This window comes from Anser brachyrhynchus (assembly GCF_964034855.1).
Source record: "Anser brachyrhynchus genome assembly, chromosome: 3".
NCBI lineage: Eukaryota > Metazoa > Chordata > Aves > Anseriformes > Anatidae > Anser > Anser brachyrhynchus.
The window spans coordinates 70,513,276-70,533,256 of NC_137696.1; the positions used below are offsets into that span (position 1 = coordinate 70,513,276).

General features: G+C 42.5%; 1 long non-coding RNA gene across 1 annotated transcript in view; it reads right to left on the bottom strand.

Moving 5' to 3' along the window:
- Window positions 1–19,568, bottom strand: part of LOC308193537 — a 50,886-nt gene extending 31,318 nt beyond the window's left edge. Inside the window, exon 1 of the long non-coding RNA XR_013949708.1 lies at window positions 19,135–19,568. This is a non-coding gene — a long non-coding RNA (uncharacterized lncRNA). The remainder of the gene's footprint in view (window positions 1–19,134) is intronic.
- Window positions 19,569–19,981: the final 413 nt, after the last annotated feature.

Consider the following 19,981-nt stretch of genomic DNA (forward strand, 5'->3'; position numbering starts at 1 on the left):
AATACGTGGTTATGGATATTGGTTTCACAGATAAGCAGAGAAATCACCACAGATTATACAGTTTTTGAAATAAAGTATTTGAATACTGAATTAACATTATTCAATTGTGGAAAAGTATGAAGCAAGTAAATTTTCATACAATGTTAGACTTTTGATCATTTTTTCATTAGCTCAAAGCAAAGATAAAGGTTGGGGCCTATGATAACAAAAGCAACCAAAATTGGGGCCTTTGTTGTTCTGCTTAGCCATGATGCACCTCAGACAGTGGCTTCAGCAAGAATTGTATCTAGAAGAGGCCACAGAGAGATACTATCAGGTTTGGTGTCAGGTGTGCTTATGCCCCAGTCTGTTGGTGAGCAAAAAGAGATTTCTAACTTTCTAAATCTATGTCTGTGGAAGGCATGAATTTTCAGAAATTCATGAATTTGTGCCTGTTACAATACACACTCCTTTAGAGCATCAGACTGAATCCCTTGGAATCACTAGCTGAGCCTTTATATATATGCATGCAGCTTGTTTACAAATTTTATGTCTTAAAACTCTGCTAAAGTACCTGAACTGTATTATAATTTACTTTAAAAGAAAGAGAGAGAGACTAAGAGGCAAAATGTACAAAAAATAATGATATAAATATATGTAGATGGAAACTGAGCGATTGCAAAGGCTGAATTACCTGTCATCTAATTAGACTTGGGAGTATGGAGATCTTATTGTTTCTATCCATCAGACAAAGACGATTTATGAAGACTTAAAAGTTTCCTCAGGAAATGACACTCTTTCTCATCATTCCACTTGGGGAGAAAGCTTGTAGGTTGCAAACATGCAGTACTTTTTCCTGTTTTGCCACTGCTCTGAGTTTTCCTAAGCAGCAGCAGAGGACATAAGTTTTTAGCTGGCTTCCATGGGGTTTTTGAAGCCTGAACTGAACAATCACGGCTGGTTCACCTTTGCTGCTCCTGCTATTAAAAAGTCTAAACAACAAGATATTAGTGTTACTGATGTAAGCTATTAATAGAAAAGGAGAAACCCAAAAATAAGGAGGTGTAAAGGTCAAAATGCAACAACAGAAGATTCATTCAATGCAACCAGGATGGCTGACACAGGACAAAAAACAGCAGAGCCCCTGTGCCCAGGGTTTTCTTCAGAAGGACAAAGGACAAGAGAGACCAAATTAGTATCTTTAAAAAGTGAAAAGATATTTTAAGATAATTAACTCTGTATACAGAAAGCAATGCCTTGTTCCCAACATCAGCAAAATTAGCTCTTACTTGCTGTTAATTCTTCTCATTGGCTCCAAATGCAGAGGAAAATGAGCTGTCAAAGGTTGTTTTCCATAGTACAAATGAGAGCACAAATAGGAAGGTATATGTATGTTAATAAGCAGGGGAGCAATGATCAGTATGCCCTTGAGAGCAGAAACATTCCTTGAGCTTTCTGGTAATCTGATGGTACAGTATGTTGCCTCAGCTATGAACACTTAAAATGCATTTATGAAAACAATTTTGCTTGTGCAGGGGATCCCTTAAGTTGATGTAGCTCTACTCCCGAACCAGTCTTTCAACCAGCCACTCCTTTTTGTCCATTTGTGGACAACTACATCATCTATAAATATGATATGTAACAACTTTGCTAATGAACTGCAGTATCCCTCAATACAACAACGAATTGTACAGTGTACAGAGGCTCAATGCACAGAGCTACAAAGACCATTCAGATCACCACACCCTAGCTCTGCAGAAATGCAAGAAAATCTTTTCATAAAAAATGGAAGAAACCTTTCTTTATACAAACTTTTTTTCTCTCTTGAAACAGTGTTTTCTCCTTCCAATCATCATTTTAAAACTGAGATCCAGGTATTAGTAATAAAAGATCTTCATGTTAGAAGAGCTTTTTTTTTTTTTTTTTTTTTTTTAATTTATATATAGTTATCACTGCAGAAATGCTCCCCCCTGACAAATCCCCACCTAACCAGGCCAGATGAGATGACTTCATCATCCTTTGTTTTTGATTTGCATCTGTATTAACGTGGCTGCTAATTCCAGGGTGATTCTTGACAGAATTTGCTCCTTTAAGTGGCCTTTACCTGAAAAGTAGTGACAACTGCTCCAACCACAGGCCTACCTAGGAGAGGTAAATCTCCTCGACTTAAAACTCATGACCTATTCCCACCTGATGGTATATGACACGTGAAGGAATTCGACAAGTGATGTTAATGTAAGTGCAAAGAGGTCATTTTTTCCATTCCCAACTACTTTTTTTCTCATGTAAATTATTATTTCTGCTTTGAACCTATCTACATGCCATTACACAGGCCAAATGTGACTGAGAGATTTGTGTTGCTGCTAGCATGTCCTTTTCATGCTCAGAAAACATTTCCAAGTTTGTTTTCTGTTTATGAAAATACATTTCTGTTAGAGGTTTGCTTAAGCTACTCCAGAATGCAATATTTACCTACGTATACATGTATATGATACTGTAGTCCACAACAAGTCTTAAAAAATTTACACTAATGCTGCAATTCCACATCAGCTTACCTGCTCGTCCATTCCTATGGAGCATTTCTGTTTATGTTTTTACCATGAGTTTTGTATGCATTTTTGTCACCATGAGTTAGCAAATATGTTTTCCTTCACAGACTTTCAAAACAATAACATTTTAAAATCTTAGCACATTCCAGAGTCATCATAATCTCCTCGTTGCTGATGGTGTTTTAAAAAACAATCTTTTATCCATACAAGGTACAATTGAAACCATTTTCCTTTCCTTTGCAACAAAATATGAAAAGTATGCTTCTAAAACTTAAATGGTTCTAAAGAATGTCAGTGATTAATTTTACGCTTCTAAATTTCTGGAAAGGGTTACATTCCTACCATTTCACTCAAGATTCAATACTTCTATTCCAGATTCTTTTTTTTTTTTTTTTTTTTTTTTGCAGTGTGCATGAATAAATCACATCTGATAAGATACATCCAGCTACAAAGAATCAGATAACTTATTTGGGGAACAGCATATACAAATAAAATGATTTCCAGAATATAAAAAGATTAAGGGTTGGTTACTACCCATGGAAAGACCACAGGCATTTTGAGTTTCTGATCTGCTAACACATCATCTTTTTTCTATGTACTGTTCTACTGATTTTGGTCCCTGAAACCTACTGTTTTTTTCTTCTGTAGTTCTCTTAGTACCTGTCTGCAGGAGAAGAATTGGCGACAATGCTGGTTGCTATTGATACCGACTAACACTTTCTCAGCTAAACTATTCACTAAGAGGTAGAGGGATGGAGTAACGTGAATTATTTCCTTCCCTCTCTAAGGTTAACTGTTTAACAAAGGTGCCTTCTGCACCTGTTCTGCCAGCACATGAGCACTTGGTCTAATGAAAATAAGAAATGGGGCGTATTTCATTGACAGGTCTTTAGCCATGTGTCACTGCAACCAAGTCCACAGGAATTCCATACATCATGTACCAGACTGGCTGACAGTGATCCAGGTACATATTACAGGAGGAGCCATTTCTTTAGTTTACTAACTTTCAAAGACAGTGACTTTTAAAGTGCCTCAATACAACTGCACACAGACTAACCGTCTTGCAAAGCAGATCTATTTTTAGGCAGTTTCTTTGTTATTGTACCTCAGCGCCTACTTTTTAAACTCCGTCTAGTTTCGCTTGGTAGCTGAGCTTACAAGCGATGCCACACGTCCCCTATATATGCAAGCATAAACACATAATCGTTTTAGTTCCGCAACAACACAATGATAAAACATTAACATACGCTGGCGAGTAAGTCTGAAAGACAAAAATAAAATAAAAAATACACATCTGCAGAAGAGCGCAGACATAACAACTTCACCCCCACACACACCTGTACGGCAAACTGTTCACCAGCTCCGCATCGCCCCTGGCAGGGCCGCGTCCCTGCTTTACATAACGCCAGCCGAACACCAGCTCGCCACGGGAAGCCGGGTACCAAGTTGAGCCGAGGCTCGGCGAAACTGCCCGAGTTTACCAACTCCGCCGCGCGTCCACCGCAGCCGCCCTGGCGCGGCTCCCGCAGAACTACCTGTAACGCCGCCCCCGCCTCCCGCAAACCGCAGGGGGCTGCGGGGGCTCCCCAAAACACCCCCTCCGCCCCCTCTTTTTCCCCCCGCACCCCACCCCACCGCCGGCCGCCGCCGCCACTCACCAGCTGCGCGCCGCACACCGCCACCAGCGTGCAGCGGCCGCTGCAATAGCCCATGGCTCCCGGCACCCCGCGCCGCCGTCCCGCGCCGCTCCGCGCCCGCTCAGGCGGCGGGAGAGCACCGCCCGGCCGCCGCCCGGCTCCCGCCTGCCGCCGGCGCGCCCCGGCCCGGGACCCGCATGGGGGCGCGCCCGCCGCCGCCGCTGCCCGCCCGCCCCTAGCCGCGGCCGCAGCAGCCCCCGCCGCCTCGGCGGCCGCCGGCAGCGGGGCCGGCCGCCCCCGCGGAGGGCGGCGGCGCCGTGGGGAGGGCGGCGGCAGGTGCCTGCGGGAGCAGCCGCGTTCTGCCGCGCAGCCCCAGAGGCATCTGGGCTGCGAAGTTTGCCCCCCTTCAACTCCGCTCGCGAAGCGGCCGGGCTCGCAGCCGGCTGCGGCGGGGGGGGGGGGCTAGGGGGGGAGGAGGGATGGAGGGAGGGATGGATGGAGGGAGGGAGGGACGGGGAGGCGAGGCGAGGCAGGCGGCGGCGCTGAGCTCAGTTCACGCTCGGAGAGCAGCTTCCCTCCCGCCCGCGGCGGAGGCGCTCCTCCACCCACCACCCACCATCCATCCTCCTCCTCCCCAGCCCTCCCGGTGGCAGCCCAGCAGCGGACACCCCTCGCCTCGGGGGTCCCCCGCGGGAGGAGCGGCTCTGCCGCTTTGTCTGTTCCAGCGCGGCGGTGGCGCCTTCACAACCCCCCGACCCCTTTGTCTCGGCAGGACGCCCCTCCGCGCCCACCCTCCCGGGGCTCCTCCGCAGGCGCGGAGCCGGAGGCAGGCAGCGGGGCACGGCGCGGGGCTCAGCGCGGAGCCCTCAGCCCCCGCCCGCGGGCGCGGAGCGGAGCCGGCGCGGCCACAGCCCCGCAGCGGCGCGGGGCGCGCTGCTGCCGCCTGCCGGGCCCGGCGGGAGGTGCAGGGGGAAGCCGCCGGCCCGGCCTCTGCTGCTGCTGCCGCCGGCACCGGGGAGAGCTCCCGGAGAGCTCCGGGGAGGAGGTGGTCGCCCTGCCACCCAAAGCTGGACGTGGAGGAGGGGGAAGGTCTGGAGGGGCTGATTTGGGGGGCTGGAAGAGATCCGGACCAGAAGCCGGGAGCTGCAGGGTGAGGGCAAGAAAAGATGGACAAGACGGGCAGATTTAGTAAAAAATAAAATATTGACTGGTTTCAGGAAACTGGTTCAGCTCACCATTGTGACAAAGAACGTTTGCACCGACTGGTATGGTTCAGCCTTCCTCTGCTACCAAAACCACCCAGAGCACGTAAAGTTGGTGGGGTATGTTATGTCAAATTCTGGAGTGTCAATCAGCCTCCAAAGCCCTTTACTTGCTGCGTCATCAGCGGCAGCCTTGACATTGCATTTGGACCAGGTCATTTTTTTGCTGAGCTGCCCATTAGCGGATGCAGTTTTAGCGGTGACATCAACAAATAGGAACTGGAGGAACATCGTGAGGCTTTTTGTTCAAATGTGGGTGTTCGTTTGCAGCACAAATGTGGAACTGGAAGCTCTCTGGAAACATAGAGCCCCAGGTAGTTTGCCTCTCACTTTCCAAGCAGGCTTGTCAAAATAACTGGCAGCCCGTCAAATATGCAGTTATGACTCCTAAAATGCCATACAACATAATGAGCCCTCCAAGGGCGAGCAAAACGCACATAAAGGTGACACTGGTTGTCCTCTACTCCATAACAACATCCTTCTGATTGTCAGCTTCTGTGCTACCAGAAACTATTGACCTGCCAAATTGCTGGTCATGCCGAATTCCCAGCACAGTGAATGAGCTCACTTTGGGACTTCAGGAGGCAGCAGCTAGGGAGACCTGCATCTCAGAACAAAGGGAACTGTGGAGATGTTGAGGTTCAGAAACAGCAAAGATGTCCAGCAAGTGGCAGAAAATAATTCAGGTACCTACAGATTCAAATAGTCTTTCCTGACTTCTTCAGCATGCCATTCATGTGGGGTTTTGTGTGTTTGTTTTAATTACAGAAATGGCATTTGTGTGCAGATGTTAGCTGGTATTATGGCTGTTTGAACTTTAGATTTGAACTAGACAAGATGTAGCAGTAGCATCTGCAGTTGCTGTGTAATTACCTCTGTTTCATCACCAGTATGCTACCTTCTGTGTAGTAGTCCCCTTTAATATAGTGAATCCTACCCCACCGAGAAGTCAGGGTGGCAAAATAAATAAATAAATACAATGGGAAACACTTTTATCTGGAGCAGGTGACTCCTTTTAAAACTGGCAAAGTGGCAAGAACAATGTATCTGATTGTCTAAGACTGGGCACTGGGAAGTTAACAGAAGGGGAAGTTCTACTCACTTGGGCCCTTGAGAAGAAGCTAGTGCTGTATGTGTGTCTATAACTGATCTGGTTGTTCATTACCATGGGAGGCTTCCTAAGGAAAATATGGGTGGTATTGATGGAGTCCAAAAGCATGATCTCCATGGACTCCTATAGCTTCTCAGAGCTCCCTGATCCTTGTCTCTTTCTCAGCACTTTCTGCTATAGCTTTGCTTCTTAGTAAGAATCTCTCTTTCTTACCTTTTCCTGAACTTCAAAGTAATTGTGTCTCCTTGTGCTTCTGTCCTCCAGTTCCCTCTGGTCTATGGCTTACCTTTCCCACAAAAGCTGCCTTTTACCATGTCACTTTTATCTGTCTTGCCCCTCCCTTCTCTGGGCTTCTCAGTGCCCCAATTTTCATTGGGAGTTGGCGAGGCTTTTTCATTCTGTCCCACCCTCATGGATATGGACTGCATTTGTCTTGCCTCTGCTTTGGACCAGAGCTGCTTGGTAAGGACCCTCCAAAGAGCAGAATAAGGTCTCAGCAGAGGCAGATGAAGTGCGAACAAAACTGTGTGAGGGCCTTCAGCTATAAGCAGTTGTTGAGGTGCCAGAGAGGATTCCTCCTCTCTCTAACCTTATCAACATACAGGTTTGCCACAGCTGGGCTATCTGTGGCCTTGCCTTTGCTTGCTTTGTGCAATTAGAGAAGCTACAAATTATATATTGGGGAAACGACAACAACAACAACAAACACCTATGGTAAGATGATGTAGAGCAGGCAGGGGAAGGATGAGTAAAGCACTACCCCTGAATGTGTAGCATACTGCTCCCGGAGCACTTTCTGTGAGCCATGGGAAAACTGGATTCAGCTGTCTTTAGGTCAAGTGTCCAGGGCCCTTCCCAGGCCAGACTAAGCCTGTTCTTGGGTCCCAACAACTCCAGCACACAGCAAGATCAGCTGTGCACATACAGTAATATTGTTTTGTAGGTTCTCAGTTAGACTTAACAAAAGGCCTGCTGTGTGTGTGCTCAGTGAGTAATTCCAAATGTTCATAACTTTGTCAAAACAAGACCAATTTTCTGAGAAGTCAGGCTGTGCTGTGCTCTTCACTGAAGGTTATTCCATGCAAAATATGAACTTGCAGACTTTAGTGGTTTCACCATTGGCTTTGTACTTTAAAGAGTCCACAAAGGAAAAAAAATAAAAAAAAAAAGAGGGGGGGGGCAAATTTTTTGTTGTTATTGTTTCCCTTCACTCATAATCAAGTGTCATTTTATTCTTATTTCTACAACTTCTCTCTGGGAATATATAATTTCCAAAATTTGTGACCATCACTAATGACTGGAAACATAAGGATTCAGACGTATTTTATGGTCCCAGATATAGGAGCTTATTTATAGTGCCTGTATATGCCCAGCGTCTGCCCTTTTGGAGTGAGTGGGGAACACGCCTTACAGTGGCATAGTGGCAGACAGTCCATGCCTCCCACAGTGCCTGCCCAGTGACAGGACAGGCCTTACTGTAAGTCTCTAGGCTGTAAATCTGTCCCTAGCCTGTTCCTTCCCTGAGCCTGAGGGAGCACTTGGGGGACCGAGGAGCCCAGCTGCCAGCGCTACATCAAGCCCATAGCCACTGGGGAGAGCTAAGACTTCCCAGAACAAGCCACAGGCCAAACGAGCTGGCCTCTAGGGCCTCAAGTGACTCATGAACCACAGTTTTATCCCTTTCCTGTAACAAAATTTGGATGTGAACCCTGGTGACACCAGCGCAGCACAGGTTTGGTGATGCTTCATGCTCAGCATTCCCCCTGTGTGGCGGTGTGTCCTTCCCCACCACCAGCACCCCGGCAGCACAGCCTGTCACCAGAGCTGCTGGGCAATCAGCAGAGGCTCCTGTCTGCTCTAGCCACCCTAATATCAAACCAGTCCTAGACTGCTTGGCAATTGGTAATGTTGTCATCAATAGTAAAGGGAAAATATTGTTTCAGTTTAACTAACATCTTGTTAACAGAGCAGACCTTGCTGTGTGACGTGCATACATATTATCTGGGGGGGAAGTCAACTGGGGGGGAAATACATGATTAAAACATAATGCAAAATTATTGTAGGCTTAAGAACACTGCAATAAGAATTCTATTCAGACCTGTAAGTCTATAGCAGTATTAAATTATTTTTTGAACCTCGTCCTTACCATGAAGATTGAGTGTCAGGTACTTTTTTTTTTTTCCTCCTGCAGGATTTCAAGACTTGATTGCCCAAATGACAGTTTACTTATTTTACTGTCACATACTTTTGTGAAATGCCATAACAAGTTGATTACAGGTTTCACATTTTGCATAGTGACAAAATCGTCTGTCATATAATAGTCTGATGCCTGAAAGCCATTTAACTAAGAAGCAGTTGCTACCGAAAATAATGCTATTTGAAACATTAAGATTGGGTTTAAATGTGTACATTTTTTAAGGAAGGCTTTGTTTTAACTGAATGAGAAAACCAGTATTATCCCTTTTAGGCATGAATTTAAGGCTTGTCAAAGTCACCAGACAACAAATAGCCAGAGAGTATCGTTTCATGAATTAAATGAAGAACAGAAATGGGAAGCCTAGTGATATATCCCAGCTGCTGCAAAGTGGAAGAAGTGCTTGGCTCCAGTTTGGAAAACCCATTATTCTTACCAACTGACAGTGGACGTCTGAGGTCATGTCATGCACTCTGGTTACTGGAAAGAAAAACAAGCTGCCTTTTCCCTCTGCACAGAACTATTTGGTTACCAGAACTGGTGTGAATGAGAATAATTAGATTTACCTTCCTTATTTGATGATATCCATACCTTAGATGAGATACAAGAAATACAATTAATAAGGACAATGCATTTATTTAACATGTCCAATTTCTGTAGTGATTCTGAGTGACCGGCTTTTGTGAACGGTGCGATGCATCATTTTTACCTATCAATGCTAACCAGATGAGGAATTTTCCAGGGGATGCTATTATTGCTAACAAGCAGATGAAGTAGCAGTAATAGCATCCTAACTTCTTGTGTGCGGGCAAAGGACAAGCCAGTTTTCAAAATGTGAAGGGAACAGGAGAGGGAAGCTCAGAAAGCTGTTAGATTGAAGAAGAGAATGGTGTGTTCCTAGCACTCTGTCACACACTGACTTTATAGAAAAAGCAGCCATCACATACCTGCCAATATGAATGCTAGTAGAAAATAGCAGCAAATTAAACATGAGGAGGAGTACTGAATGTACTTTGAGAGGTGCTCCCATCAGGTATGAGCAGAACTCAGCAGGGCAGGGCCCAAGGGCATCTTTGACCATCCTGAGCAACCAAATTTGACACACTACAGGTGGCAAAAAACTACTCTGGAGCAACAGAACAAAAGTAGTCAAGTGCTATCTCTGCATCCTGGTTGCTGAAACTGGTCTCCTCCCAGACTGGGGGGACAGCAAGGTTGCAACAGCCCTGAGAAAATTCCTAGACAGCTTCACAGTCTTGTGGGTGAATGGGAAAAAGGAGGAAAGGGAAGAGAAGGGCTCCTTTTGTGTTGTGCTGCTTCACACAAGAGCAAAGTTGACAAAATTATCATCCTGTAAACTTACCACTGCTCTTTGTAGATATAATTTTTACAATGCTTTTCTTAACTACTGCTGTAATTCTCTCTGCTTTTATTGGCCTATCTGATTTAAATTTAAAAAAAAAAAAAAGTCTAATAATGCTATTACTACTTTATTTTTAGTCGATGCTTTCTCATTTGTGGATGTTAAAGTATTGTAAATGTGTATTATCGATCCTATGTTTCAGTAGACCTGAGCATACAGATGTGAAATACTTCATATGTTAGGTACTTTGGACATTCACATAGCAGATTTTTGTTATCCATCTCCTGTAAACTTGTGTAACCTTTAGCAAGTCACTTAAACATTCTGCTTCTCATATACCTCATCTGGAAAATAAATGTGTTCTCATTTTGCCTCGGGCAAGGTAGCACAAGGGAGAAATCACTTTCCTAGCACTGGAATTTCCTTTAACTTTTAAAATTGGCCAATGTGGAAGTAAAATTATTCTTTGTGACCATTGTTGTTTGGTTTTTGTTTTGTTTTGTTTTGTTTTTCCTAATGGCTTCACTGCTGTGGAATCATGGATACATTTCCATTAACAATACATTTTTAAGCATTCAACTATCAGTATGCTTTAAAGTTGCCTTTTCCATAAGCCACTGACATATTAAGTTTTCCATATCTTAATTTTTTTTAATATAATCCATTTCAAAAATATTAATTTAAATTAATATTAATGTTAACAAAACATTCTGATTACTAGTGAAATTAAAATACTGATGTTTTTTAAAGAAACGGATAGTTTCTTATATGCTGAAGCAGTGACAGAAGTGTGATTACAGTCTTAGAAACTGAGAAAGAAGTCCTATGGGAGATGGGGAAAAAAGGTTCATCTTTGAAGAGAAAACTGGATGGTCAAATAGAAAAATAGAAGGAACCTTCGTATTGCCTTTGTGGATAGATCTTGTCGCCATCTGAGCTGCCAGAAGTGCTTGAGTAGCTATCAGTAACAGCTGAACTTTTATATTCTTTATAAACTGCAACCTGTCAAAAGAGGGCACTGTGTTCATATATACACAGAAGGCACGAAATCGGAGGCAGCTGTTCTTGCTGGTGTGTGGATGCACAGATTCCCAGCCAACGTTTGCCTGCCCTGCCAGATGCCTGTGTCGGCACCACTGCACCCCAGACAGTGCCTGCTGGCTTCCCCCAGGCATCAGATAACTGAGGATGCTGGATGCAGAGGTAGCACAGTCACGTCTAATGTGGTCACATTTCATGGCCCAAGCAGATTAATGGACTCCACAAGGAGTGAAATGTAAGAGGGAAATGTGGAAGGAATGCAGCAGGCCTAATGGTTTCTTCTGGACTCTGTTTTTTTGAAAACCTTTCTGTTTTCCTAAGAGCGTTAAGTGGACTTGTAACTCACACAACTGATCAGAGAGAATGATAAACCTTAATTTGTTTTTATGTAACATTTGGATAGCTTTATAGGTGAAAAGGAGTCCCTTTGTTTGTCCTGCTTGACCTCCTGCCAGAGGTGACAAATATTCCTTGGACTGATTTCTGATTGAACTAAAACTGTGGGAGAAACACAGATCCAGAGTTGATGTAAAGTTTTCTAAAAATGAGGAATGCACAAAATGTTATCTAATATATTTGAGGGATCCACTATTAGATATAATATCAAAAATTTGTATTTTGATTCTAGTCTAAAACTTATTTTTCAATAGCTGGTTCTTCCTTCTGGTAAGCTTCCTTCTGATAAACTAAGTAGCTTGGTTTCTCTGTGTCATAGATTACCAGGTACATTTTCCAGTCCTTTCATCACACTCACAGCATTTCTTGAAAGCCATTTTAGTTGTTTAACCTCTTTTAGAAAATTGGACAGCAAAAAACACAATATCCTAGTAGTGAATGTCCCATTAGCAAATGCAAAAGTCTCGGGACGTTTTTGCCTGCATCCTCATGATGAGAGGTCCTGTCCAACTGTGTGTCTGCCATGGTCTCATGATGCCCTTTCTCTGGTTCTGTTTCCTGGAACAAAGTTTTCCATGGGTTCCCTCTGAATTGCATTGTCTGGTCTTGGCTATATGACTTTTCATTCTGTTCTACTGAGACAGATATATTTCTTTGTGTTCAGCATACCAAATTACATAGACAGTAGTTGACTTCACTATGTGCCACTCGACCTATTTTTCATTGCCCAACAAATTCTTAACAATTTCATTTTTCCTTTTGTGTAGAAAGTATTAAAATCGTGGATATAGTACAAGGTGGTAGTGACATATTCAGTGGTTGTTTTCCAATTAAATTTACAATTTGAGACACACCAGTCAGCTACATTTTTTGCCAGTTTAATATGCCCTGTGTTGACTTTCTGTCATTCCAGTTTTCTCAATCGAATGGTCATCAAAATGAGCTAAAAAAAGTCTAAATATTTTAAACCAACACAATTACCATCATCATCCAAACTTGTAATCTCATCAATAAAAGCCATCAAGTAAGCTTGACAAGATCTGTTTTCCATAAACTCATGTTGATCAGCATTAATTATATTATCCTCCTTTAATTCTTTATTAATTGAGTCTTATATCAGCTGTTTCATCATTTTGCTTCGGATCAATGTTAGACTGACAGGTATATAATTGCCCAGGTCATCTCATTTACCCCTTTAAAATATTGGCACAACATTAGCTTTCCTCCTGTCCTCTGGGGCTTTTCTGGTGCTCCAACTCTTATTGAAAATCAACATTAATGGTCCAGAGAATTCCTTTGCCAGGTTTTTCTAAAACTCTTCAATGAAAATCATCTGGACCTTTTCAATTGGAAATGTGTGCTGTTAGTAACTGCCTTTTAATTCTCTGGAGTGACCAGTGGAATGGAAAGTACTTTAACATTGACTTATGATAAAATTCCTACCTTTTTTTCCTACTTTTTTTTTTGCCTCCAAAACACAGAACAGAGCTATGCACTTTACACTAGTGTCTTGCCTGCACTATTATTCTTTGTTCTGTGATTCCCATCTGCTAGTACAAAGCCAATATTGTTCTTCTCATTTTATTTGCTTTTAATATCCTTCTTAAAAAAAAAAAAAAAGTCTCTCTTCCTATTGAGCTTAACAGCCTTGGTAGGTCTTACTGCCTTTTCAGTTTTGTAATTGATTCATCTTGATTTACTTGGATCTGGTGAGGTCCATTATAAAACAATTGTGTATTCTTTTACTTTTGTCTCCTTTATCTATTTTCTGCAGTTCATACTTCAATGTACATTCATTATATTCTGGTACTCGTTTTTTTTTCCTGTTTAATTCAGTCCTTAATTGCTACCAACTCTCTGAAATCAACCCATTTAAAGCAATACATAATCAGTGCTGACTGGGCTTTGTTCTCTGTGCAAACAAATCTAGGAATCTGCATGAATCTAACCACGACTTTGTATCTAGTAATATGTTGGAAATTCTCACCTAAAACTTTTTTAAATTCTCGAAAAGTTTTAACATTGGCAGAAGACGTTCCTCATCATATGTTATTCAGGCTGAAGTCTCTCTGATAACACGTCTTCTCATTCCTCCTGCCATATAGACAGGTACGCAGCTGAGCACCTGCTTTCCTTCTGTGATATGGTCACTTGCAGCACATCCCAGATGGTGCTTTGCGCTCTTCCAGTTAAATATTCAGCCATAAACCTTCAATATTGATCACTTCTACCCTGTCAGCACTGGGAAAGAGGTAGTACCACTTTTGACATGAAGTGTCATTTTCCACTCTTTCTTCCCACTTCATCTTTCCTATATAGATTATACCCAGTGATTTCAACATTCCAGTCATACAGATCACCCATCTAAGTCTCAGTAATACCAATGAGGACACATTCATGCTCATAAATAAGCCATTCCTACTCTTGTTTACTAAATGGCTCCTAGCCATTGGAGTATGAGCAATTTAAGACATTTTTTCTTCTTCACATCCTTTACAGCTTTGATTAATGTTGTTCTTAGTATCTTGATTTTGTGCTAAACAACTGCTCTGCTCCTCTCCCCGCTCCCCTTTTGTTATTTGTTTCTCTTCTTCAGGCAACAATCACAAGAGGACCCTGGTGCATCAGTCAGATGTCTCCTGTACAACCCATCTCAAGGAGCTGCAAGCAGTTTCCCCACCACAAGAGCAGTTTGCTGCCAAAGAGAGGCAGAAGGTAAAAGGCCTTCCTCATGATGAAGCTCTGTTGCTGTGTTTGAAAATCTGGTACACACGGTGTAGGAGCAGCTCTCACCTATGTGATTAGCTCAGCCCATTGAGAGTAGGGGAAGGGCCTTCATAGATCAGGTTTTGTTTACTGGCTTAAAAAGTTTACCAAGTGGCAGTGTCATATTTTGTGTCTTGGCAGCCAGGTAACAGCAAACAATGTTATGGTCTGTATATGCTTCTTGAGGGAGATCCATTCCATTTATCTTTTTTGAGTGGTAATTTTCTTCCACTGTACAGCTGGCAGAGACTTGAGGTAGATTGAATATAAGGAGATGATAGCAGCAAGATATTATTGTGCTAAAAGAAGATACATCCCGAAAAAAAATATTAACTTTCAGACAACAAAATATTTTTAGTTTAGTTGTTATAATAACCCCAAACAGTCTTTATTATTTTTCAGATTTATTTTCTCTTTCCATTGGAGTTAAATAAGGAATATTTAGGTTGTACAATTTTTTAGGACAGGAATTAGATCTTTTAATGGAAGCTAGCTATAACAAAGCTATAAAAAAACCTATCAACTCATCATAAAAACTGGGAAGTAAACCTCTTTCCTATTGTCACTAACCTAGCAGAGAGGCTTGAAGGTAGATTAAGCTTTGATCTTTAATCATGGTTCTTTTTTCTTTATAGTAATGGGCTCCTGAATTTTCTGCCAAGATGATTATTTTGAAGCAACAGTCTCTGATTATTTTGATAAATTTAGGATATATTTTGTTCTCTCTCACTCATCCCAGTAGCTTCTCCTTTAAACCTTACTTCAAAACTAGTCTTTGACGTGCAGGAATTAGACTTGATGATCCTTGGGGGTCCCTTCCAACTTGGACTTTCTATGATTCTATGCTTTTTCCAACAAGGAACACACATTTCACAAAACGCTGAGACACACATAAGCTTGTAAACAAGCAACCACCTGACCAGCATAGCCTGATATCACCATTTCTAGTTCTTTCTATGGAATAGTCCTTGGTTCTAAGTTGTGTTCTAAATCTAGATTGAATTCTTCAGGGCAGAGATTGTGCCTTTGACTGTATTATAAAATATTTAATACACTTGGACATTTAAAAAATAAAAAGGCTATAACGTTACAGAACTGTGATCTTTGAGCTCCTATTTTGTGTATAGTTCTAAGATTCATTACATATTTTTTCAGTTGCTCTTAAATTCACTGCATATTTCAAAGTGATTTTTTTTTTCTTTTGCCATGGCAGATGTCAGCTCCCTCAGCTTTCTTGCAATTAATGCTCTCGCCAATTTTTCATGTTCTGCCTTGAGGTCAGATTTGAACAAGAAAGGTTTGTCAATTCCTGCAACCACCAGATCTGAGGCTTTACTGTAGCTGTTCTTATATTTTGTCATTTTTCTTTAAGATTTGCTGTTGCTCCCTTCTCCCTATACCGTTTACTGATAGTCCAAGGTATTTATTTATGCTCCTCTCTGGAGAGACCCATCCTATTCAAGAGACCTGTTTCATTCTCTTTGTGGATGCAAATCACCTGACTGTTTTCACATTTAGGAAATTATGTTTGTTTGTAGTTCAGTATTTAAGTACATGAGGTGCATTTCAATTCCATGTGTCTTCATATAACACAGCTGTATATTTCCCATCCATCTCTCCAGCCAGCTACTGAGTATTTCTGCCCCATGCTGTTGTGCTAGAAGCACCGCAAACCAGCACAGACTGGCTTTGACTCAAAGATTTCTTAGCAAATATTAATTTTGTCAGCATTCTCCTACAGTGCCATAGAAATAGTCAGAAAACTTTCTGGTTTTGACTGAACCCCAGGAAACAGTGTGGTTGATGATAGCGAATAAGATGGTAAAGAATCTCAAAGAAAAGACCATTTATTTCCAAGGGTGAAGAGTTCAGTGGTATTTCTACCATTATGTTCTGTAAAAGTCCAAAATGAATTTTCTCGTCACTCTGTTCTTCAGAAGTAGTTTGTCTAAGAAGGTTTAACCAGCCTGGGGTAATCTTTCACTACTCATTAGGAAGATTCCACATAAATAAATAATCCACAGTAAAATTATGTTCTCCAATCGCATTTCTTTTCCTGCTCCTGTTATTCTTTTTCCCTATATCACTCTTTCTTCAGCTCTTTAACTCTCTGACACTGTTCTTTTTGCACGTATTGGCTCACTTTCTTTTTGCTCTCACTGTCTGTAGGTGTTGCTTCTGTCACTGAGCTTTCTTCACTTCACTGAAGCTCTTTCTTCACTTGCTAAAATTCCTTCCATATCCTAAACTTTCATTAGAACTATGTGGTTGATTTGCAGATAATTCTTTCAGGAAACTCTCAAAGTGATATTTTTGTTAGTCCAGGGGCTTGCTTTTTCCATTTATCTGTTATTCTTGGCACTGAAAACATTAGCTGGAGCATTCTGATCATTGTTTGAATGACACTAGTGAAAAAAAATCCCTTCAGTTGTATATTCAGCATCTGGCTACAGGGTAAAACCGAGGAAGATGCAAAAGATACTGGAAATTCTTTCCACTTCTGATATTTGCCAATTAGATCGATTTCATCAAAAATATTGAAAATTTAATTCAGAAAGAAAAATACATAAATCATGCAGTTTTTGACATTGCCAACAGTCTCTCTGTTATAAGGGGTTCTTTGGCCAGTTTCTATTTGTAGCTTTGTGTTGGTATTTATTTATTTATGTTTTAATTATGTAAAAATGAGGTGGGAAATGAAATATAAGTGGAAAAAATAAATATCAGAAGCGAATACCCAAGCTATAAACCTTTTTTCTCCTGATAGTAAGCAACTTCCCTTGCAAATATGCAGAGTAATAAAGTTATAACATAAGAATAAACCATCTTGTTCTCCATGCCCTCTGCAAACTATATTACTAAAGTGACTTTCATTTCATCAAACAAGATTCTAGGAGTGGATAGAGCTGACTGGGATAATGCAAATCATCATGAATAAAGGCATATGATCAGTGTTACATTATTTTTTAACACCAGCTTGTATGAGTTGCATTCATTTTTTCTCCAAATTCGCCTGCTTTATCTTTCCTTGATGCCATTATTGTAGATGATTCATTCAAGGTGATCTTTCTACAACATACATATGGCAGCCGCCATTTTGGCCAACATACTGGGACTGTTTTAAGAACTGTTACCTAAGCAGAAGCATATTCAGACCATAGGATCATAGGCTTCCCTTCCTTCCCTCATATCTCTGCACATCCACCCCACACGCCATGCAATCGGCTTACAGATACATCAAGAGCACAGCAATAATCCGCTCCCCTGTGGGCTGTGGCTTTTGCAAAGTAGTAAGACCTTCTTTTTGCATTTTACAGATGTAAATGGTGCTGAGCCTCCCACCCCCTTTCTGTCTTGATTATTCCTTTCATGCAGGCCCACACAATTTTTAACAACATTGCAGCCAAATGAAACTCCTGATTAACAGCTACGCCTTCACATACAGGAAAGCACAGAGAAGCTCAGTGCTGACGGTGGGCGCTGCTCTGGTTTCTGCAACAAAACCATCCACAGAGAGAGCTTCACAGAGAGAGCAGCTAGTCCCTGATGGGCCTTGCTTCATGGGCTTCTTGGTTAGCTCAGAGGGACAGCCAGCAGATGGGAAAAGTGACTGACTGGTGGTTGGTGGTATAGGCTAACATTTGCTGTCAGCCTGTACCGCATACAGATTCAAAGGCTGCAAAGTGAAATGGGTAAGAAACTGTTTCAGAGGAGCACACAGTCTGGTGGGACATTCAGAGGAGTGCTGGATTAAAAGCAGGTGCCTCACTTGTGTCTATGTTGAAAATCCTAATCTCATCTGCAATAACAACCTGTGTTATGTTAAACAAATGTTTGTTTGTTTGTTTTTTCGTGGCAAGGTTTTGGTAGCAGGGGGCCATAGGGGTGGCTTCTGTGAGAAGAATCTAGAAGCTGCCCCACGTTAGGTAAGGGTCCCACTGCTGACCAGAGCTGAGCCAATAAGCAATGTTGTTTTGTGCCTTTGTGAGAGCATATTTAAGACAAGGAAAAAAACAAACAAACAAACAAACAAACAAACAAAAAGAAAAAAAGAAAAAACACTGCACCACATAGCAGCTGGGAGAGTGAGAGGAGTGAGGAACAGCCTTGCAGGTGGCAAGGTCAGTGAAGAAGGAGGGGGGGGAGGTGCTCCAGGCGCCGGAGCAGAAGTCCCCTGCGGCCTGTGGTGAGGACCGTGGTGAAGCAGGCTGTCCCCCTGCAGCCCATGGAGTACCACGGTGGAGCAGGGTTCCACGCTGCAGCCTGTGGAGGAGACCACTGTGAAGCAGGTGGACCTGCACCGATGGAGGCTGTGGCCTGTGGAAGACCCCTGCTGGAGCAGATTCTGGGCCAGACCTGTAGCCCGTGGAGAGGAGACCACGCAGGAGCAGGTGACCTGGCAGGAACTGCTGCCCGTGGGGGACCCAGGTTGGAGCAGTTTGCTCCTTAGGGATGGACCCCATGGTACGGACCCATATCTGGAGCAGTTCTTGAAGAGCTGCTGCCTGTGGGCAGCCCACGCTGGATCAGTTCAGCAAGGACTGCATCCCGTGGGAGGGACCCCACAGCACAGGGGATGAGAGTGACCGAGAAGGAGCAGCAGAGAAGAAGCGCTGTAGACCGACCATAACCCCCATTCCTCCGTTCCCCTGCGCCGCTCGGGGGGAGGAGGTGGAAGAAGGTGGATGGGTGGGGAAGGTGCTTTTGGTTTCTTTCCTTTGTTTCTCGCTTCTCTAGCCTGTTAGGAATAGGCAATAAATCTTACTATCTCCCTATGCTGAGTCTGTTTTGCCCGTCACAATAATCACTGCGCGATCTCCTTGTCCTTATCTCAACCCTTGAGCCCTTTTCATCGTATTTTCTCCCCGTTCCTCTTTGAGGAGGGGGAGTGAGAGGGCGGTTGTGGTGGAGCTCGGTCACCCACCCAAGTAAAACCACCACAGACATTCAGAGGAGTGCTGGATTGAAAGCAGGTGCCTCACTTGTGTCTATGTTGAAAATCCTAATCTCACCTGCAATAATAACCTGTGTTATGTTAAACAAATGTTTGTTTGTTTGTTTGTTTGTTTTCACTTTGGTTTGTACAAATGGGGTAAACAGACACTGGCTAGAAAATAGAAACACTGAGGAGTTGAAGTATATAACTTTTAAAAAGCTACATGGATTTCTTCATTTTACAAAGCTGAGATGCATAGACAGTCAAGATTAACTGCATTCATTGTCCTATATCCAGCTGGTATATATTAAATGTGGATGGTCAATAGAGCATAAATATGTTGTGCATGCGCATACTGACAGCACACATATCAGAAAAAAAAAAAGCTCCAGTAAAAAGCACATAAAACAATTGTCATGAAAATATTTTTTATATCACAGCTAGTCATCTGCTAGCAAGATGCCAGAAAGAGTGTTAAAAATACTGTATATATTCAGCTCAAAGTGTGTTTACATTTGCAATATGTTCTTTTATGTGAAAGAACAGAGACAGAACGAAAGGAGAATCCTCCCCTTGGTAATGACTATTTTAATATGTCTACCCAACGCTTTGTAAATAATGCAGCACTATAAGATTTAGTCATAAGAAGTAATCATTATTTCTCAATAAAACAGAATAATTTTTCCATTTCACCTGCCATATGTGTCTATAAACATTATATTTACCTTTAAGAGTGTTCCTCCTTTT